Raw genomic sequence first — 23312 nt, 5'->3', positions numbered from 1 at the left:
TGTGCTTTTGGAAGAAGTTTCTTGCTGACTTTACGTGTAAGCTCAGTAAATCCCAGAGGTTTCTGGCCGGGTTTAGGTGTGGAATTTTCTCAATTTGTTGGAAGATATTTCCACCCCAGCAGAGCCAGGTGTTGATCCTGAGTACCTCTCCAAATAACAGAGCTTCATATCTCTGCGCATAAAGAAATGCTTCATTAAGGGAAGGGTTAGTTTGCATTTTTGCAGTCATATCAGCCTGCAGCTTTATCCCAAGGTTGCCTTAATCATGTTTCTGAAGCATATTTCTAAAACAGTAGATAGAAGAAGATGGGGAGTTGCTGCTGAGCTTTCCCACAGTGGCACCGGTGGATTTTGTTGCAGGTTGAAATCAGTTGTGCAGGTGCACAGAGTGAATTTTCTGATCCTTATGAGCAGCAGTCACACTTGGCCGACTGCCTGGTTCAGGCCACAGCAGCCTCAGCAGTGTTTCTGCAGACAAAGTCCTCATAGAACAACAAACATGTTCAGTTTGTTTAGTTGGATGATCAGAGTCTCTGTTCCTTTATGTGGCTCAATCAGCTGCAACACAGCAAATGTTACATCGTTTGTCGATTTAAAGCAACAGACCGGCGTCTGTTTGAACTGGTCCGAGGGTCTGAGGAGTCACTTTGGGATTCGTTCTCGTTTGTTTTAGGGGGGAAATGATAAGATGATAGAGAGGTCATTGTTGAAAAAGGAAACCAATATTTCTTCAGTTAAAGAAAAGATTTTTAAAGGTGACTGATTATGAATGGGTTAGGATAGATCTGTGGGTAATACTAAAGTGTTTATTACATTTTTTTTGGACAAAATAATTCTTATAAAATGAGATTTTAGTCTGATCAGTTTCAGATTGAGCTGTTTAAGGCGTCCTGTTACTTTAAATCCAAATAAGCTGCTGCTGGCCACGCCCCCAAACTCAACATTTCATTCGCACTAAAAATGGCTGCAAACAGATTAGCATAATTATACAACCGAATATCTTTGAAAAGCAGAAGTGGGGCCTTCTGCACAACCAACAGAAACACAGCAGGTGTTTTCTGGATGGTAAGTCAACATCAAAACGCTTGTCTTATCCAGCAGCCATTGCTTAAAGCAAAAAATCATGCTGGAGCTCAGCTTGGGTTGCTAGGTAATGGACTGGGCTATGTTAGGGTTGCTAGGTAACATCTAATGTAACAAACGTTACATTAGAATTTAAAGTTTATTCATATTTTAAAATGTGTTCTTGCATTTTTATGTCATTATTGCATTACTTGATAATATTATCGTTTATCGCAATAATTTTTGTAATTGAGATGGACCAAAACATAACTCTGTCTTCACTTGGAAATGTTTTCCTTTCTCAAAAGTTTTTGCAAAACTGTTATCAATATGCAATAGTTTAAAAGACTTAAAGAGAGAAAAATAAAAGAATGTATTTTTTGTTTGCACATTAAATTTGGGTAACATCCCAGACGGAATAATTATTACGCCTAACCAAGTGTTTTATCACCAAACTTTTCTTTTGCGAACAAAAAAAAGGATAAAAATAATGATCATTTATGTCAAACATGCAGCGAGGAAATTCAGAGCCGGTAATTAAACTTTCCTAAAGCCTCCAAAAGAGATTTTATGAAGGCCAAAGGTCGCGGGCTGCCACGGTGCCGCTGTGAGAGTGCTGATGGTACAGTGCAGCGGCTGTGATAAAGGGCAGCTGCCAGCGATTTAATGAGGGAGCAGGGGATGTGGCCCCCCCGCTGCAACTCATCGCCACTTAATGGCACCACTAATCCCTGCAGAGACGGTGCTGTACACACAATTGGTCCTCCCTTCATGTGGCGAAATATCCCAGCAACACTTTCTCACACCCGGCACTGCCAGTTAGCTGTTCACAATCACTCTGCAGCGCTGCCTCCGCTCAAACGACGCTGAGACAAGATGAGGCGGCTGGCTCACGCAGGTGATTCGGACTGGAACACGCTTGTTTCTCGCTAACACCGCAACTTCATCCACTTACGAACTTGTTTGCAGGTGTAAAGGGCTGGGAGGTGTAAAGATGTGCCCATTATTTTTCACTGCAGGGCTGGCTGCTGTTGGCCCCATGCTGCTAAACTGCAGGTCAATGAGCGCTCCAGCTTCCACGGTTATTGTGGTGCTAAGGGTGAGGACAGATCCATCAGCTCTTGATGTTATTTAAAGCAGTCTTAATTGGCCCAGGGTGTGAAATGTGATCTATGGATTGCCGGTTCATTTGTTTTTCACAACACTACGCCATTATAAAGTGGGCATACCCGACCTGTTAGCGCCGGGAGGATTTCTGTCCGACATTTTCCCTCCTAATCTATTCAGATCCGGCTCCTATCAGGTCTCCTTTAGCCCTCTTATCAAACCCAACGACTTCGCTTGAGTCCCATTAGAGCAGCAGGACGGACTTGGCTTTCTGATGCACTTCACTCTCAGGCACTTCTAAAAGCACAGCCGCACATATGGCATGTGACTCCCAAAAAGCATGAAAATCCAAACCATACTCAGCGAAAGGAGGGGGGGAAAAAAACAACAAAAAAAGACCCATTTCACAGCAGTTGTGGTGTCACAGATCGGAGAAGGTAATGCGTCTAGCAGCGATGTCAAAGCACAGCGGGGCTTGTAAAACATCCCAGTATGTTAACATGACTCATTTAAGGCAGAAGCATGTTGGACATAATCGATTTCATTCCCAAAGGGAGTTTGACTCACTTACATGAAGAGAGATACTTATTTCTCTTGTCTGGATAATAATTTACAGATTTACTCTCCGTTTCTATTTTCCTAAGAGAGGCAACATGATTCTTTACTTTCACATCTGTTTTTGTTTACGACGACCTCGGCATGAAAATTCAGGGGGCATTTTGTTCGGCCCGGCTCACACCTGCCCGACTCCGACTTTTTTATGCAGAGACATTTGTGTTCGCTGGGCGCCGTCCGAAACGCCAGCAAAATAAGGCCAGATGAGACAGACGGGCTGCGTTTCCATTACAAATGTGTGAAAAACGTTGTCAGTACTCCACTAATGACAAAAAAACACGATTTCGCAATTGCGGTGTTTTCTTTAAACGAGAATCACAATAAAAGTCACACGTGAATGCGTTTTTTCCAATGATAAGTCATTAAAAACATGCACGCTATGAACAGCAACTGGGAAATGAACTGCAGACCGTCCATCCTGAGGTCAAAGCAAAGATTTCCTCATGAAAGGGATTTTAAAATCTCACCTGTCTTCTTCTTGTGAACTCAATATCGCGTCTCGTCTTGCTTTGTTAGTTTTGCATATTATTACATCCTCAACTGCAACCGGTAAGTAAGAATGTCACCTTCAAAAAGTAAACCTGACAGTAATTTAATATATTCATATATTAGAAAGTCAGAATGAACTTAAGTATGTCTAATAATTTGCTGCTGACTTGAAAATTTACAGATGTTTTCCATCAAAAATAGCTGCATTTCGAAACATTAGTAACCCACTAATGTAGGAAAAACTAACTTTTGCGTTTGCTCTTTCTTTTAAATAAGAAATACAATTAAATTCACATGTGGATTAATTTGTTTATGCGATAAGCCATTAAAAAACATGCCACAAATACTTCCTGTCGTCTTCTTCTTCGTAGTTTATGCCAGTAGCGACATCTGATCATGTGACTCTGTGATGCAACAAAGTGTTTCCATTGCAGTTCTGCAAAATACACAAATTTCAATAAAGCCAAAAAAAGAAAAATCTTATTTGAGCACCAAAATAATTTAGCAAAAAAAAAAATGCTGTTTCCATTAAGATCATTATTTCAAATGTGAAATTATATGGTGGATAGAAACCCAGCTAATGGAAATATGCATGTATACAGCTGCGTTTCAATTACAAATGTTTGCAAAACTTTGCAAATATTCCACTAATGTCAAAAAAACAATCTGATAATTGCTTTAATTTCATTAAATAAGAAACGCAATTACAATCACACCTGGATAAATTATTAAAAACATCCTGCAACTACTTCCTGTCTTCTTCTTCCTAGTTTTCACCAGTAGTAACATCCAGTTGTTGATCATGTGACAGTAACCGTCTAGAAGGACCAAAACCTCAAACTTGCTGAAAGTTCACCGCTAAATCTGGTTTCTGCGTCAGAAATCCTTCCAATTTAGAAAAACTTTACCAAGAAGAAATGATGTCAGAGTTTTGTGCAACTCTCCAGATAATCAGCAGGAATATAAATATATCAAGAATATGTATCCATAATATCAATCATGTGGCTCAAGTGATGCGAAAAACGTGTTTCCATCGCAGTTTTGTCAAATGAACCAATTTCATTTCAGCCAAGAAAATCCTAGCGGCAAAACAACAGGGTTTTTTTTTTATTTGCGTGTTTCCAATAAGCGAATTTATTTTCAAAATGTCAAATTGCATTATTATGTGGTCAATAGCAACGCAGCTAGTGGAAACCTGGACTGATGCATTCAGAACGACTGGCCCAAAATGGATTTGTAGCCTGGATTCCTGCTGATCTTAATAAAGAACGCTGTCAGGATGCCATTCAGTGTCCTAAATTTATCTTCCACTTGCCCCGAGAGCAACATGTTCCCAACCCGGACAGCATCATTCATCCGCATCCGCTTGATTAAATTCTGCATTCAGTGGTGAATCATTGCCTGCGATAATTGTGATGCTCTGGATCTCAATGTTTTATGGTGCAAAGAGCGAAAGGCTCCTCAATCATTCTGGCTTTATAAGTTAATCAAAAGCTCTCGATGGCACAGATTCATCTTATAAAGCATCGCAGGAAGATGCAGGACGCAGAACCTCAAGGGGAAATTTTTCATATTTCTCTCCAAGATGGATTATTGGGGGGATTTTGTCAACTTGAAAGCAATGAGATTAAACAATGAATTAAACAGTGGGAGGAAAATATACATGTGTTTTTTACTCTTACGGTTCTCACTCACCAGGGGCACGGACATTTTATTTTTGGGGCGTATTAATAGTTTTTCTTTGGGATGGACAACTTTTATGATTTCAAAAAAAAAGTTGGATTTTTTTGGTAAACTGGGTTGAAATTATATTTATACTTTTTCTTTTGATGCCAATATTCTGGAATCATTTTCTGTTAAAACTGGAGGACTCTTCGTTATCTAAATTACTTTGATTCCTGACAGAACCCAGATTTAGTGATAATTTTTCGAGAAGTTGGTTATTGTTTTATTGTAGTTTTTCCTAAAGCCGTTTTCATGCTTGTTTAGAAATATGTCAAGTTTTTGAAGAATCCTGTTTCATTATTTTATGCCTGTTTCATTAACTTTAGCATCATTATCGTCGCATTACTGGGCGATGTGGGTAGTTTAACACATTTTTATATGTAGATTAGCTAAAATACTGCATTTCTGTGTTGTCTTTATGTCACCAATCTGAATGTGCAGTTAAACCGACATAAGCACATATATTTCTGTAAACAAGTCATAATTTTTGGTGTTGAGCGTTTATATCTCACACTCGGTCGCTAAATTAGCACTTTGCCCTGATATTCCTGCTCCTTATGTATGGAAGACCAAGAAGCCCAAAAAGGTGTGAATTTCATGTGTCTCTCACATATAAAGTGCGTCGTTAACAGCCCAGCAACTGGAAGGCGAATGTAAACGAACAAACCTCCAGCGACAGACTGATTGATTATTCCTTGGCTAAAAACACCAAACACAACCAACAAGTCAAAATACTCCAGAGTGACAGAAACTACAAAATAAAACTGTTAGACAAACATAAATACTCTTACTTTGTACATTTTAGGAAGCATCTCTCCAGCAGCCGACTCACATGGCCTACGCTTCTGAAAGGCTTTCTACACCGTTGGTCGGCATGATGCCAACACTGCCATTCATTACAGTTGGTACAAGATTAGATTAATCTGCTCTCCTTGAATCGTTCTAGCTTCTTGTCATTGCAGCCACACAGCTCAGTCTTTGTCTCATCTGACCATGCAGTTCGTTTGTCTAAAAGGTTCGGTTCCTTTGGGGAGCTGTGAAAACGTAATCGACCAAAAAGATAACTGGTCTGCCTTCAAACCTCGGTCTCGGTTCAGTTGAAGTGAATTCTGGTGCAGTTCGAATGTGAACACCAAGCAGACCTGAGATGGCTCGAAAAGCAGGAAATGGACTACAGCGCAGGGTATTCTGGGAAAATACAAACCAAACAAATATGCTAAGCTAGCACTAGGAGGAGAAATGGCTCGTGGTCTTTTGCTAAAGACAAAAAATAAATCCTACAAGCGCTAACATCTGACGCCATTCCATTTATGTTTTCATTTTGTGACGAAGGAAGTTACACACGTCGTTTTCATGTCGTTTCCTTAAGTGGTTCTTGGTGCAGCGCCCCTACAGGCGAGGAGGGGATCAGGTTTTTCAAAGGGTTTGGTTGGTTTGAAAATGTAATAAATGTTGAAATTTTGGAATCAAACCGAGTCTGCCGGACGATCAGGTGAGAAAACTCTCTAAAAGCACCATATGATTTTTCTGCAGCTCCTTTTGCAGGCAAATATTTGGCCTCATGATGGAAAAAGTTTGCAAGCGAAAGACAAATCTGTGTTGTCTTTATCCTGCAGAGCTGAGAGCACATGAAGAGCCACCCCGGACCGAAGCCTCGCCGTTATTGCCCCATCATCCTTGACAAATAGAGCAGCAGCAGAGAGGCCCTCTGTGAGTGAGTTGTAACTTTCGGCAGCCCCTCGCAGGTGTGGGTGATCTTTCATGCTCCTCCACCGCTTTGGAGTCCTATCTCTGGCCTCCATCAAAAGTGAACGTGCCGCCCCAGGTTCAGATTAACTCCACACTGACAGAGGAAAGGCCTTCCCCTCCTCCTGGGCCCTTTCCACCCCGACTCACACGTCTCCCACTACGGGGGGAAATTAGGGCCAGTTTAGCAGATCTTACAGGACCACTAAACACAGCCTCAGATCCCGCACTGATTGCCCCGCTCCGTCCTCTGTGTCCCTCCCACCAGCTCCACTCCCGGTCGCTTATCTTTGCCCGTGGCAGCTTTTCTGATCGGTACACACACACACACACACACACACACACACACACACACCTTCCTCCAACTTGTCCTGAGAAAATATATAACTAACTAAAACAGTCTCTCAATCAGGTAAATAGATAATATCAGTTTAGTCACAATGTTTGCTTTGCTTCCTCGTAGAAAAAACACAAGAAAACCACATAAAAACTAATTATAGCAAAAATAAGTAACATATTTATTCTGTGTTTTCTTTAATATGGCTACATTTCCTTATTGACTGACTGAATTTATTGTTTGTCACTGTACACATGTACAATGAGATTAAAAGTCAGCTGCAACAGTAGCAAATAAATACAATATAAACATAAATATGATGATATTTACATTATTTACAATATTAATCAGATTTATATATACAAACAGATCTAATGTTTCACAGATATATCAGAATGAAAAATTATTTCCTAATGTGAAATATGCTGGTAAATATTACACATTTGCTTTTCATTTTAAAACTTAATATAACTTTTTGAAGGTGAAATATGGATTTTCATGCTACGGGACAATATATTCTCCACATGTGAAACATTTAATGTAGAAAAAGTATTTCACATGTTTTTCGATATGAATAAACAAAAACTTGGTCTGGTGAAACTTTCCAACTGTGAAAGTAGATTATAACATGCTTGGCATGTTATAATCTAAACATGTGAAGCAATTTCATGTGTTTCACATGTTACTATGCAATTACTACTTCTTTTGAGAGCCACATTTGAAACACATTTGACAAAATCAAATGTGGAATCCAAAATGCAGAATTTAAAATATCTAACGTCGTCACACTTTTTATTATCAAATTGCTCCATGTTTCTCATGTGCAGAATACACGATTCACATATTTCACATGTGAAATTCCCATGTTTTTTCCACTGGGGTGGTTTTTCCGGAGTTAATGTTCTTTTAATAGAGGATTGAAGCATCTGGTTTGCTGGTTTATGAGGAACTGTAAGAGCTTCTTCATCAGTTATTATCCAGGTCGGATTCTGTCGTCACACATTTACCTGGCCTGGAGCGGCGCCGCTCAAACCCGGCGGTTCCAGTTTGAAATTAAAACACTCAGAGACACTTTAAGTATTACCCTCACCTCACAGCAATTACGGATGATCGGCCGCTCTTTGGCAAACTGGTTAAACGCCCGTGTTTGGGTGAGACCTATCATTTGTCTCTCTTGTCAGTTTCCTGTTTTCCTGAGCAACTCCCTTGACCCGGCTGGCAGGCCCGCCTGCCCTGAAGAGCACTTTCCCTTTCCTCACGGCGCTCCGAGAAGAAAGGAGGGAGGCTGAGATGGGAGGAGGCGGAGGAGTTGGTGGGGGTCTGACTTAATCTGACCCATTGCTCAGGTCAGTGAGCTGCTTACAGGGTCTATCCAAACATAGGAGCTTGTTTTGCTAAAGCTGTGGAGAGAAGAAGTACCCTTTTAAATCAATGCTTTCCTCAGAGCGGTGCACATGCAAGGTTGTTATGCGTGAAACCACAGGAGGCAGAGCTGGCACACAACCAGCGGCGCGCTCCTCTTCTCCACACTCCCCCGCCCCAAAGGGAAAAACTCGCCTCTTTACGCAGCCAGAAACTTCTCTCCAGTTGTTTTGCTGCATTTTTAAAAGCTCAAGTCTTTTGGAGCAATTTCCCCCACAATTGCTCCGGCTCGCTCAGACGCAACAGCATTTCCATCCGGGGCTTCGCTGCTCTTCCTATGACAAGAAAAGAAACGGGGGGGGGAAGAACTGCTCTCTCTCTCTCTCTCTCTTTCTCTCTCTAAAACGCATCCAGCTGTGTGTACTTATCTTTTTCTCTTGACATATTTTCACCCAAAAAAGTTGGGGCCTGATCTAATCGCGGCCCGCGTGTGTTTGCAGCGGTTTGAGAGTTTCTCCTCCGCTGTTTGGGTATCACATGATCTAAAGAGGAATGTAGAAATCAGCCAGATTTATTGTTCCTGTGTGACTGAGCGCTCGCAAAGGCCAAAGACGGAGAGGTTTCCTCTGGCTTCAGGAGGCATTTAAGGTATCTTTTGAAGTGGCCGGGAGATTTTCGGGGCACTAAACTGCCTCCTCTGAGAAGACAAGACACATTGCCCTCTTTAGAAGTGAATTGTCATTTAGATTGAATTTTTATGAGCGCCTGAAGGCAACACTGCAAAAACACAAAATCTCACCAAGGATTTTTGTTTTAGTTTCTAAATGAGACAAAACTAGAGTTGGGTAGTTACTAGTTACTCAGTTACATTTTCTGGAGTAACTCTTTTGATAAAATTTATTTTTGCTATGCTGCACTTTTTTACTTTTACTTGAGTAGTTTTATTTTTAAGTATTTCTGCTCTTACTTGAGAAAAATGTCTAGATTTTCTGCCCACTGAATGAAAATCAAACGTGTCTTAACCAAAATTCACCTGTACAGACACAAACCTGCAGTTTTTGTTAAAGTTTCATAAGTTTTTTATTGAAAGAAACGGATTTGGAAATATTTTATTTTGCCTTGTTTTGTAATTTTTCATTACTTATATGAATTATTGTCATAATTTCTACATTAACTTTATATTTTGGTTCATCTGATGATGTAATTTTTAAATAATAAATGATTGATAATTTGATCAGTTACTCAGTACTTGAGTAGACTTTTTACCAAATATTTTTTTTACTCTTGCTCTTAATTTCTTGCTACTTTTTATTTTTACTTGAGTAAAGATATGTTGAAGTAGTGCTACTCTTACTTGAGTAATATTTTGAAGTACTCTACCCGCCTCCGGACTAAACTACATTACAAGTAACTTTTCAGCAATATTTCTGAGCTTGTTTTAGATAAATAACTCCTTAATATTGATTTTAGATTATTTTTACCATGTTACAATAATCTGCCGGTGGAAGTAGTTTCCATCAGTATTCAGGTAGTATTAATGTTTTCCAGGCACATCTTGCCATTATATAGGATGTAACAGTGTTACCTCCGGTTGTTAATAAACGCTGTATGTATATCAAATGTGACTTAAGACAAATTTGACTTTGTGATTTAACGCCTTGAAATTGGGCCTCTGTCTCTTTAAAAACTCCAACTCCACCTTCAGGAAGTCATCACAACATGGCTTTTCTATTAACCCTTTAATGTTTTCACCAGCGTTTCACTGAGAAGTAGCTCCTATAATGAGCTCAGCAGCTGTTTGCTAATTGCTGCTGGCTAGTCTGAAGGAGCTAAGTCCGGGAGGAGCAGCGTCTCGAAGGTGGAGCTAGGTCCACCCAGGCGTTTTGCAGCTGAATGGTTGCCATGGAGATTAAAGGATTTCTCAAACATGCATAAAAAAATCAAAGCAACACTCCTGGTTTGTTTTTGATTGATGTAAAGTTGATTTTACATAATGCTGCCCCTTTAAAACAAGCTCCTATATTTTGTTCAAACCTCACTTGTAAGTTAGTTTTGTCTTATTTCGAGTAAACGAACATATTTGAACTTGAAACCAGATGAAAATACTTTGTAATATTTTGTGTTTTTGCAGTTAACATTCTCAAACAGACGTGTTTCTTTCTGGATTTTTCTTCCCAAGCTGGAGTGAGACCTGATAAGAAATTCTGCTTATAAACTTTGAGAAATATCTGAGTGGGGACCAGCGGTTATTATCCAGCAGGTCTGACAAACATGGCCACTGGTAAAAGGCTCTGCTTCTGACTGTAAACAATGGCTCTAATTTACTATAATGGCTGTGTAGGTCTAAAGCTCTGGGAGATGCAATGGCCAGTCTCAGTAGCTTAATTATCTTTCTAATTTGTATTAGCACTTGCTATCCTCTCAGGGATAATTATGTATCTTGTGTGTGAGCGAGCTTAATGAGGTTAACTCGAGTCTCTTACTTGGAATAGGAGTTCAGTCGCCTCAACGACGGAGAAAAGCTGCTGATTGCTGTGTTTTTCTCCCAACTAGATGATGACCATTAAGTCGTTTAAATCCCGCCGGAGCGCTGGGGTCCACAGGAAGTGACTCCCTGCGGTGGCGACGGCTGCATGTCAGCGTGGCGCTCCAGACGCATTATGTGGCCCTGCAGAGGATAGCGAGGGGAACTGGAAGAGCACAAACTCTTGGAAACAGAGTGACCTTTTTCAAATTACACAAAATTGATGTCAAACAAGCTGCCCCTTCCTTTAATAAAAAACAAAACTGATAGAAAGTAATTGTGCTACGTTTGTGTCACTAAAATGTTAGTAACACAGTTGATTGACTCTGGGCTACGATATATAGCATTCAATAAATATTTACCAAATACGACATAAAACAAATTTGATTTCGTAATTTTGAAATTGGGCCTCTGTCTCTTTAAGTAGTAATCTCAGCATGGCTCCTCTATTAACCCTTTAACGTTTTTACCAGCGTTGCCCTGAGAAGCAGCTCCTATAATGAGCTCAGCAGTTCCTCCAGGTTTGCTAATTGCTGCTGGCTAGTCTGAAGGAGCTGAGTGGGTGAGTCACCGAAGCTTGAAAGCTGCAGCTCTGAGCAAGTTCATCTAACAAAATAACTGAAAACATTTTCATTTAGTGAGATAAAGAAAAACAGCAATTAATACCACAACTAACTGGAACTACATTGTATGTTTATGAAACTAACTAAAACATACTGAAATTATAGATACAATAATTATCTATAAATTATAGTATTAATTACCTTATTGACATTTACATAATCACAATACTTAAATTTTTTTTTAATTCTGCACCTAAAATTTAACCAAAAGTATGAAAAGAAACTAAAGCTACTACTATAACTAATAACTAGACTAGAACTGAACAATATTTAATAATAACTAGCAAACATAAAAAACTAATACAAACTAACTGAATTAGACAAACAAAAAGTCACAACAAAATAAAACTAAACTATAGTTCTGACCCTGCTACGTCTTGAGGGCGGGGCTAAGTCCACCCAGGCTTAGCCCCGCCCTGACTGGTTGCCATGGAGCTGACTGGTTGCCATGGAGATTAAAGAATCTCTCAAACATGCATGAAAGAATCAAAGCAACCCTACAGGTATGTTTTTGGTGTGGGAATGACATTATAACATGATGTTAAGCTCAGTTTTTCCATGACACCACCCCTTTAACCTCGCTTGTAAACACCCGGCTTTCCCTTTAAGCAGCCGACAGACTCTAATGGCTAAACTTCGACTGCTGATAAGAATCAAAGAACGTCCGTATCAGATTGGTGTAACCTCGCTATCGTTCCCTCTGCTGCCTCGCAGGCCTCTGTTCGGAGACGTTTTCAGGAAATCAAGTCGCTGTGCGCTGAACTGAATCGTGTTTAGCAGGTATTGATAAAAGCTGATAAGAGTTTGCTTCCTGATATCATCTGAATTCCTTGAGTCCTGTGATCGTACACAGTTTCCCCTCTCAGGTCATATGTGATATATTGTTCAGTCTCAGCACAAAAGGCTGTTTTTTTCCCCGCAGTGTAATCCACAGCTGAATAGCTCTCATTTATTTGCTGCTCTCCTCCCATCTTCTGCTTGCTCAATACCCAGCGCTGTTTTTTAACTGCAGGTTAGGGAAGGAAACCATCTTATCTGCAAAGAGGCGGATTTATTAGTGTGAAAAAGATAATTGCTATTCATAGGCCACTGGGGGCTGATTTACAACCGCTAATATTTAGGATTCCAAGAGCCGTTTTTCAGCTTTTTTTCCCTCCTCGTCTTTATCTGCAGCCCTGCCTGCAGCGCGGAGGAGAGCAAGGTCACGCTGGACGATGAGGGATGGGCAGGGCGAAGCCTCCACTCCGAGCCATTTGGCTGAAGACGGATGTGTGAGGAAGTCCGTGCAGGTCCGCCTGGAGGGGGCAAACACCTGTTCTCCTCGACCTGTGAGGAGGCTGAGGAGCCGTCAGTCGGTCAAACTCACTTTCATTTGGGGCCATATCAAAAATCTGAACGTTCTTAAAGGGCTAGTTGTGCCAGAATGTCTTGATAAAACCCATTAAACAGTTAAAATATCAATAAATAGATGTGCTTGCGATCAATTTAGACATTTGTGAGGAATTTTTATGATATTTGCACTGTTTGATGTTAAATGTGACTTTTTGTTACTTGCCACGTTAAGTAAACTCAGGTGATTTAAATTCAACGTTTTGACCAATTTAGAGAAAAATTTGCAGAACAAAATGTGGAGATTTGTTGATTCCGTGTGAATTTTGCAGATTTGTGAAAAACTGATGTAATTCGGAGTCTAGAGGGCCACATAAAAACCTACAGCGGGCCAGATTTGGCCCCCGAGCCTTGAGTTTGGCACATGCTCTAAATGCTTTTTGTCTGTGAGGGGAATCCACAAGAAAAGTGGGAGAGATGTTGCTTTAAATCTGGATACCCGTTTCCTTCCTGGATTCTAAAATCTGACCTTTTGCTGACCTCTGTGTTTGTTTATCATATTACCTGAAAACAGGTAGCATTTTTTTCCCAAAGATTGGAAATAGTTGGTTTAAGGCGAAACAGGAAATGAAGACTTGTGGGTCTGTCTGTCGGCGCTGATCCTGCAGGTGACCGCGAGGCTTCATCAGCAGCACTCACAGTGAGGTCACGGGTTCAAATCCCAGGTGTTGTGCCTCACAGCAGGACACATCCAGGTCCCACCTGCAAACAGGACAATAAAACACAACATGACAGAGGATACAACACATTTTCTCAGGTTAAACACGTCAAACCACACCCAGCTTAAAACTACAGCTTTATATGTAGTTTAGTTTAAGTGACATTAAACTACAACATCCTGAAAAAAGGCGACCCGAGTACCAACTGATCAGAACGTCAGAGAGACCAAAATATAAGATTATGTGGACATTTTGGTATTTCCAAGATCAAAATAACAATAATTCATACAAATACAAAATATGAAAATAAATACATTTTTTCCAAATCAGTTTCTTTCATAAAAAACTTATGAAACTTTAACAGAAACTGCAGGTCTGAGTCTGGTGAGGTTTCGGTTTAACATGTTTGTTTTCATTCAATAGGTAGAAAATCCAGACATTTTACTGAAAAGTAGTGAAACTTCATAATAAAATTACTGAAGTTATTAAAGTAAAAAGTACAGCGCAGTAAAAATACTCCTAAACGTAAAGTTTGTGTCATAACTAAATTGATGGTTTCTTATATAAACTGTCAACTTTGATAAAGCGATTGATTATTTGTGAGAATTTTTACTTTTAGCTTTAAGAAAATTCAAATCTGTTTTGCTAAAGTTGGAATAAATACAGAAACTTATTAGTTTTATTTTGGATAATTTGTTGAACGTTGGTTTAGTTTTCCTCTTCCTTCCTTCCTTCCTTCCTTCCTTCCTTCCTTCCTTCCTTCCTTCCTTTGAAAAAACAATCTTTTTCCATCTTGGGGATTTATGGTTCCCCAGATCTGGTCTCTGGTTCTGACTTGAGGTTCCTAAATTGCTTGATTTCTTGACTCAATTATTTTTATAGGAACATTTTCTAAGCCACGAATCAACAAGACTGAATAATAAATGGGTCATATGTACTTTTAATGAAGCAAAACCAAAAGTACAATCTAAATTTCCTTTGCGTTTCCCATCTTTTTTGTTATATTCTTTCATTTAACTGTTTTTTGTACTTTAATGAGTGTAACGTTTATTTTTCTAAATCAAGAAGCAATCAGGTAAGAACTGCTCTTTTCCAAAACATTAGAAATAAAATTTACTGCTTCATCAACCTTTATTTCTACAAACAGAAGTAAAATAAACTATGTTGTATTTATTTATGAACAGATAATACACAGAAACACTATACACTGCAAAACACAAAAAAGTATTTGTTTCTAGTTTCTAATGAAAATATCTTAGTATACTTGAAATAAGACAAAACTAACATATAAATAACTTTTCAGCAAGATTTAGGAGGGTGTTTTAAGTCAATAATTTCTTTATATTAATAAAAAAAACTTGTTTCATTGGCAGATTATTTTACTTATAACATTTCCCCATGTTGTAAGTGAAATAATCTGCCTCTTTTTCATCAACATAAAGGAATTATTGATTTGAAACATTCTCCTTTCTGAAAAGTTACTTGTGAGTTTTGTCTTATTTCCAGTGAACTAAAAGATATTTGCACTAGAAACTAGACAGAGATGGTTGGTAAGATTTTGTGGTTTTGCAGTGTATCTTTGATCTTCAGGCTCCCTTTTACTTTTACACATTTAATAGTGGATTATTATCAGATTTAATTTTCAAATGAAAACACCTTGTTGGTGAAAGGAAAGAGTGATTTAAAAGCAGAAATGTGTGCAGCTAATAAGGCTTAAGACACATGCTACTTTCCTTTTTTTCTCCACCTTCGCTGATTTAATTTCTCCTCCTTATGAGCTGTCACTTTGTCTGGAAATGTATTCATCCTGCACATGCGACTCCTAATAATGCTAATCTTTTTTTTCCTCTTTACCAGAGCTCAAATCTCATGGAGGGATAATCTCAGATAAATATAGTTAATTGAGGCCAGGTGAACTTTCTTTATCTGCCACACAGTCAACCAATCTGAAATAAATGTGATAATTAGAACGGAGATGTCTTCAGCGAGCGCGGCGCGCGGTCCGGTCCCGCAGCCATTTGCTTCAGATTGCATCTAAATTTCATAACGCATCAGAAATCTGTGCTGAATTAGTCATGTTGAAGATGCAGCCGTGTTTCCTGTTAAGATGTATAAACATAATCTGAAAGAGACGAGCGAGATGGACATCTTAAACGGTTTTAACGTCGACCGCCATGTGTTTCTGATCTTTGACGAGGCTGCAAATGTTCTGCATGAATTTCTCAGGGAAAGAAAGAGCATTAAACAAGATGTACTGTCCTAGCTGGAGAGTCTGTACGCCTGTTTATTTAGATCTACATGTGTGGAAATGCGTTTATGTGCAGATGTGAATAAAACTGCGCGCAAGTATGTCTGGAATGTCAAAATGGAGGAGAAATAGTTTCAATTTGAAAATAAGGACAAAAGGGGGAGCTTTAAAACTCATGGTTCTTCTTATTTTTTAATTTTCTTTGATAGTACAGCCAGTTTTCTCTTACAAAATATATTTCTGATGCAGCTGATGGTATGAAAATTGACACCGGATGTCAGTAAAACTAAATTAGTCCATAAATTTATTGTTAAAATGAGATTACACCAAGAAGAAGTGTTGAATGCATGAGGTGCAAAACGCTTAAATTTCCCTATCACTAATGATAAATATCATTTGTTTTATTGAGTGAGTCTGTCTTCAGCACATAACACTAGAACCAGAAGATAGGAGGAATATATGAATACGCATTGGCAGATTATTTCATTCATAACATGGAAACATGTCTTGTTTGTAAAGTTTTCTGCCAGAGGAACTAGAACTTGGTTGCTAGGTGACGGGCTGAGCTTGCCTACCGTTGCTAGGTAACGGTTGTGAAATAACTGAAATAATCTGTTAGTGGAACAAGAACGTTTTCATCAATATTAAGAAATTACCTACTGAAAACAAGCTGCTATGTCTTGTTGAAAAGTTACCTGAAAGTTTTGTCTTATTTAAAGTGAACTGAGATATTTGCACTAGGAATTAAACCATAAATACTTGGTCAGATTTAGTGTTTTTGCAGGGATATAAATGCCCAGAACAGTTTTTCAGAAAATGATGGAAGATGGTTTAGCCTTCTTCATGTTATCGACTCTGCTTACTGGCTAGCTGAACCCAAAACCTGAGATCAATTACAGTTAATTCATGATTTAGCAGGAGAGTTTTATCACTTAGCAAACATTTTGTATCAATTCTAACCGGCAAATGGAAAAGCTGCTATTATTAGATTAAACCTACTTTATTGATATTTGTGCTGAAATTTCTTAGACTTTTTACTGCTTTATCAATGCTGTGTGATTGCTTCTGTGTTTAACGTTTCCCACCTCCTGCAAGGAAAGTTTCCCTAAGAGGACAATAATAAAGTTTCTATTAGAAATTTGTTCAAAATGTTCAGTATTTTGCTCAAAAAACCACAAATTTTCAATTGCTTTGTTTCCATTAAAAATAAATTAAAGTCACACCTGGATAAGACATTAAAAACACGCTGCCCCATCAACCTGCATCTACTTCCTGTTTTCTTCTTCTTCGTGGTTTCATCCGGGTGTTGATCTTGTGAAAACAACGTTTCCATTGCAGTGTTTGGGCATAAACCAATATAGATGCTACCCCCCAAAAAATCACACACCTCATCACAGTAAAAATATTGGCTTTTTTCCATTAAGCGAATTTAAATTCAAATTGTGCATTCATAGTCAGTGGTGGATGCAGCTGGTGATACTGATGTTAAAATGTGTTTAATCTTCCAGAAAAACTGCAAGGATTGGTGGATATTTTTTCAGACAAAGTCTTCCATCAAAATAGATTCAACTTAAGCAAAGAGTGACAAAAGCAGCCCAGTTTTACTGCCTTTCCTGTCCTTGTGAGGTATGAAACTCTCCTTAGCTCCGCTGAGCCTGACCACCATTAACACCCCTGAGAAACCTCGTCCTAATTACTCAGTCAGCCTGACAGAATCTCCTTAATTACAAACTTCATTAGCCTGAAGGACTTTGTTTTCCTCCAAAAAACGGAGCGAACCAGGGACAGCTCAGGCCAAGGTGCACAGGAGAGGAGGTGTGTGTGTGTGTGTGTGTGTGCTTTAGAACCGTACTACTTCTTTTTTTAAAGGAGATGTTAAGACCTTCGTCAGAGATCTAATTAGATTCATGGTGAGAATCAGACACCTTTTAACTAGCCTCTGGAGTCGCTCTAAAAGGACAGCGAGATCCAGGAAAGAGAGGCAGAGAATTAAATTGACCTGCTGCTGCCTTTCATGTGTGAAGGCTGCGATTCGCCGTGTCTTCACCTCCAAATACAAAACAACCCGCAGCACTTCTGCCACCATTATACCTCGCTTATAAACACACAGGACAGCCGGCGGACGCGGCGGCGGCTGCGGCTTCAGCCTGAGCGGTAATTTGGCGGGAGAAGACACACATTACCTCGTTTATGTTTCCCACCCTGTTTTATTGGGGCTGCTGCTCCAGATTATTCATTTGAGGAGGTGTGTGGACCATCGCACATCGCGCTCGGCTTCAAAGCCGACTGCCACTCACTTTCTGCGGGTTTGCATGCATTTAGGGTTCATATGTTCACACTGCATGCAATTATATGCTGGACTGGTGAGAGTTAGCACCAGTTAGAGCCAGGTGAAGCGCGGAGCTTTAATGCATAATGGAGTGCTGCACAAATGTCCATGTTGGAGAGGTTTTAACCATCTCCTGGTCAGACTTCAAAGCTTAAATCGCTCCAGATGCAGCACTCACTGCAAACCGCCGGTAAAGATGTGTAAAATAAATTCACCTTTTATTGCCAGCTAGGTTTTCTGATTAGAAAGCGAGGGAAGGTTTATATTAGTCAATTTCCAACAGTAGCGTCCTAAATATTTCACATTTACACTCAATTAATTGAAAATGCATGAATGTTTGGTTGTGGGAATATTTTGGTATTTTTGGTGCCGTCTACAACTGTTGGTGTCTCTTCTGAAGTTAAGCCTAAAATAAATGCATATTTGGTTCCTGCTGTATGAGCTCACACCAAGAAATCTAGAGAAATCCAACTTGATTCTGTGGAAAAATAAAATCAATTTTGAGAAATAATTGTTAAAAATAATGATAATTGATAGTAACATGAGTATTGCAACATTGAAAATTTAATTTTAAAAAAACTAAATTTCTTCTGTCCTTCCTTTTCTTTTTACACTAATTGGGAGAATTTGCATTTTTTTGTAGCTTTTTTTGTTTTGTTTTTTTATCATATTGACTTAGAAGTGAGTTGTTTTATTATTTAAGATTTTCTTTTCTTTCTTTGACATGAGTAATTGTATTTATTTTAATTGTGATATGAATAAAAATGTGTTAAAGATCTTTCTTTATCAGAACCTTAAAGAAGGTTTATGTTGTAATCCACTAGATTCTTGTTTTCCTTGGGTTATAAATAGGAAATGAAAACAGGCTTAAAAACAGGAAACACATGAGAACATGCTGTTAAAGTCCAATTTATGTAAAAAGTTTAAATTAAATGGAACTCGGATGAAGATCCGACACATGAAGCGTTTACTTTCTCATCTTAAACATCATAAAACTAATTTTTTGGCCCAAATTAAATTGTTTCAAAAAACGACTTCCTGTATCCACCTTCTCCATTTCCTGCTGCTGGTGGTGCAATGCATTGTGGGATGCATCACTACAGCCTCTATAAAATAAAGATGATGTTCTGTCCTCCCATCACATTACAGCAGCTGTGTTTTGGTCAGACTGAGCCGATCGCTGATGGACGCCGTGTGAGTTTGGAGTAAGACAGAAAAGCACCTCATCATCACTGCTAAGCATGGCAGAGGATCCGTGATGCTGTGGGAATGTTGATCATCCATTAAATCTTTGGAATTCTGGGTAATTTTTCTACGAAATGTTTCAATCTGGTGGAAAACTGAAAAAAACTGACATGTATTTGGGACTTTCAGCGGTAAAATGACCAAATCAACACAGAAATATTCCATCAGATAAATAAATGATGTGGCATCCTTCGACTCGTCAACAGCAGGGGTGTTCAACGTGCAGCTTGGGGGCCATTTCTGGCCCTGCAAGTGATTTTGAGCAACCCTCAACCAAAATACAAAACTGGCACAAACTTGTTTTCCAGCTCCAGGTTTAACGGCGTTGATGAAGTTAAACAAATTTTACGGTGAAATTTTCAAGAAAGACAAATTAAAGCCTCCAAAACATGGAAGTTACAAAATAAAATACCAAATTAATTCAATTTAGTTAGTAAATATTCACTGACTTTTACTCAAGAACTTTTAGCAAACTACACTAAATAAACCAAAAGTTTTTGAAGAAAAAAACCAAGATGATCAAATTACATTTTTAACATTTCAGCAACAAGGAGTTCAAACAGCTTTACATCACAAAAATGTCATGTCAAAGATTGAAACGTGACATTTTTGCCATAATTACACATCAAAATGTTGGTTTGTGTTTCATTAATTATGGTGGAAAAGCAACTCTAACCAGGTGGGTTTTAGTCTCAGTGTTTCAGCTGTTGTACAGTTTTATGGAAATCCAGAGAAATCATCTAAATGTTTTTTGAACAAGGACTTCTATTATCTAATAAAATTATGTGTTAGTTGTGCATTTAAAATGAAACATTTATGAATCTTTTTGCAATTTTTCATTAAAAAATTCCTTAAAAATATTTAAAAATAGTTTTTTGTCCTAAATCACTTTGAACTTGTCAGTTTTGTCCCTTGAGGTAAAAAGTTTGTCCCCCTCTGGTCTGGAGAGACTCCCTCTGGGAAAACAGATTACTGTCAAATATGGCAGCGATTAACAAGATATTTATTTGAAGCTGAAAGCACTTTTTTTTAATCGTTTCAGTGTGAGGTCATGCTAGTCCAATAAAAGATTAAATCATTTCGAGGCCTTCTCCTCCTCTTTTTACTAATAACAGTGAATCTCCACCTCACCGTCTTTTTGTCCTGCAATGTCTAAGCTTGGAGGTTCAGAGAAAGAACATTATGAGTGACCAATCAGCAGGTGTAATTTGGGTTAGTTTCTCTGTGGAGCTGCTAAGTTGTTCATTTTCCCATAATGAATGTCACAACCTGAATTACCTCCACCAATCATTGACGCGTCAACCAGCTGAACCTCCTGCTCTCTGAGGCGTCAGGACGTTTCCTGCTGCTTCAGACACATGGCCGCTCCGTTTTCAAGACGTCTGATTCAGGAACATCTGTTTGCCGGCGGAAAAAGAGAAAGAAATCTCACATCCTGCACATGAGCTTGGGCTGAGGTTACAGCTTCAAAGCTCACCATGCTAAACCGAGTCTGTAGTCGGCTGTTTGTGCTCAGCGTTCGCTTTAATGCTGCCGACCACAAGCAGGATAGTCGGCCTGCTGGAACAAACCCACAGATTGATCTGTTTTATCGCTGTTTCCTGCAGAAAGTCCAGAGAATGGGTTGATACCCTCCGTCACGCGGCCACAGAGCATCTGGTCGGACACAAACACACAGCAGAGCCACACACAATCCCCTCTGAGACTATTGTTTGAAAATTAGTCATGTCACACTCAAGTTGAAGCTCTTGAAGTGAAGAACAGCAGGTTCAATTTGAGCAATTTGACATTTTGAAAATAAATTCATTTAACTGCAATTTCAGAAAAACTTGTTTTGTCGCTAGGACGAGGTGTGTGGATTTTTTGGCAGTATTGAGATTTATTTATTTTTCAAAACTGCAATGGAAACACATTTTTCATGTCACATGATCAACAAAAGGATGTTACTACTGGCGGAAACCATGAAGAAGAAGAAAACAGGAAGTGGTTGGAAGATCATGTTTTTTCACAACTTATCACTTAAAGAAAGTTATTTATGTGATTTTAATTTTGTTTCTTATTTAATGGAAACACCACAATAGTAAAATTGTGTGGGTTTTTTTATTAGCAAAATATTTACAAAGTTTCTAATAGAAACGCAGCTTGTGTCGTGACAGAATAGTTCAGATTGTATTTATTTACCACTTGTCCCTTAGAGGCTATATTATCAGTCAATTAATCAATCTTATTTGTGTAGCACATTTCAGTAACAAGGCAGTTCAAAGTGCTTTACATCATAAAAACACAAAATCATAAAATTGATAAAACCAGTAACAAACGTTACATTTGATGAGCGCCATCATCAAAATCATAAACACATATCGTTTTTGTGTTTTCCAGGCACAGAGTGACATTTAATAGCATAATCAAGTAACTATGTTAACGTCAGTAATTATAAAAATATATATATATATATATATATATATATATATATATATATATATATATATATATATATATACCTATATATATATATATATATTAACTATGACTTACATATTTTACTTCGTGATTTAACGTCTTGAAATTGGGCCTCTGTCTCTTTAAAAACTACAGAAACTCCGCCTTCAGGAAGTCATCACAACACCGCTACTCTATTAACCCTTTAACATTTTTAGCGAACAGCTCAAAATGGTTGCCATGGAGATTAAAGGATTTCTCAAACATGAAAGAATCAAGTCAGGATGAAAGACAACATTATAACATGATGTAAAGCTCAAAAAAGTCGATTTTACACATTTTAAAAACATTTATAATTTATTTAATAATTCTTCAGTTTAAACATTGCTGTTGCAACTTTCCTTCACTCGCCGGTTTATTTGTGGAAGCATTAGGTTGCAGTTTACATCCATTGTTGTTTTTTAACGCTAATTTGAATGTTTCTTTGGTTTAATAGGTTCATTTTTAGTAAATTACTTATGTTTGTTTCTTTTATGCTCACCGTTGTTCGTCTCTTTAGACGCTACAGCCTGAACGTGTTTAATAGGAGCGGCCGGTCCGGCACTTCCTGTTTTGGTTATGATGTCACTGATTGCGTCACCGGATAAAACAAAATGGAGGTTTTTCGTTTTTATATCGTGTTATTTATTTTCTTTAAAGTTACCTTGTATTAAATGTTTTATTTTACAGACCATTTAATTGCGTAGATGAGTTTATGAACTAGATTGATAATTTTTCCTGCTTCTTTGTTTAGATTTTGTTGTTACCTGTTTTCAAACAGGCTAATGAAGTACAGGTGTGTCTCCAATTCTGCTTAAAACCTGTAAGATTTTTGTCTAAAGGCAGGTCAAGATGTCAGAAAATAAAATTCACCAGGAAGAAACTTGAACTTTCTCCCCACAACTCTCAAAAAAAAACAAAAAAAAAATTTCTTGTTGCAACTTTGGGTTCAGTGTTCCAGACGGGTTTATAGAAGTACGTTGAAAGGTCAGAGTGAACATAAATAAATAAAAACAGATTTTCAAAACGTAATCAATTGGCACAGAACACATTTAAACATCTGGTGTGTTATTTTGTTCTTGCAAAATTACGTCCACTTTAATTTATAAGGTGAAGTTAAAAAGAAGTTTCCCTGAAGTCAGTGAATGTTTTTAGTTTATTCTGTTTTGTGATGCATTCAAGGAGTAATTGTTGTTGTTTTCTTTTATTGGTGCCACCTCAAAAAAATCCATCGATGATGAATGCAACTAAAACTTTTTTGTTTTAGATTTTATTGCTCTGGCTGCTTGGGTTTGAAGTCTGTCCATGGAGTTCCTGTGTTCCCTCTGGATACTCCAGCTTCCCCCCTCAGTCCAAAAACAAAAAACAGTGGTA

At 38.4% G+C, this 23312-nt stretch overlaps 1 long non-coding RNA gene across 1 annotated transcript; it reads right to left on the bottom strand.

The window, feature by feature from the left end:
- Window positions 1–13408: 13408 nt before the first annotated feature.
- On the bottom strand, window positions 13409–22499 carry LOC106960013 (uncharacterized). Its single transcript, XR_001427481.1, has 3 exons — window positions 22441–22499; window positions 20739–20857; window positions 13409–13681 (listed from the first exon to the last, which is right to left on the bottom strand). It is a non-coding gene; the product is annotated as an uncharacterized LOC106960013 (long non-coding RNA).
- Between the last annotated feature and the right edge of the window lie 813 nt (window positions 22500–23312).

This window comes from Poecilia latipinna, unplaced genomic scaffold (assembly GCF_001443285.1).
Source record: "Poecilia latipinna isolate Pla-1442-1.1 unplaced genomic scaffold, P_latipinna-1.0 Scaffold1146, whole genome shotgun sequence".
Classification (NCBI taxonomy): Eukaryota; Metazoa; Chordata; class Actinopteri; order Cyprinodontiformes; family Poeciliidae; genus Poecilia; species Poecilia latipinna.
Note: the sequence above shows the minus strand (reverse complement) of the source record. Positions and strands in the feature narration are given on the sequence as shown.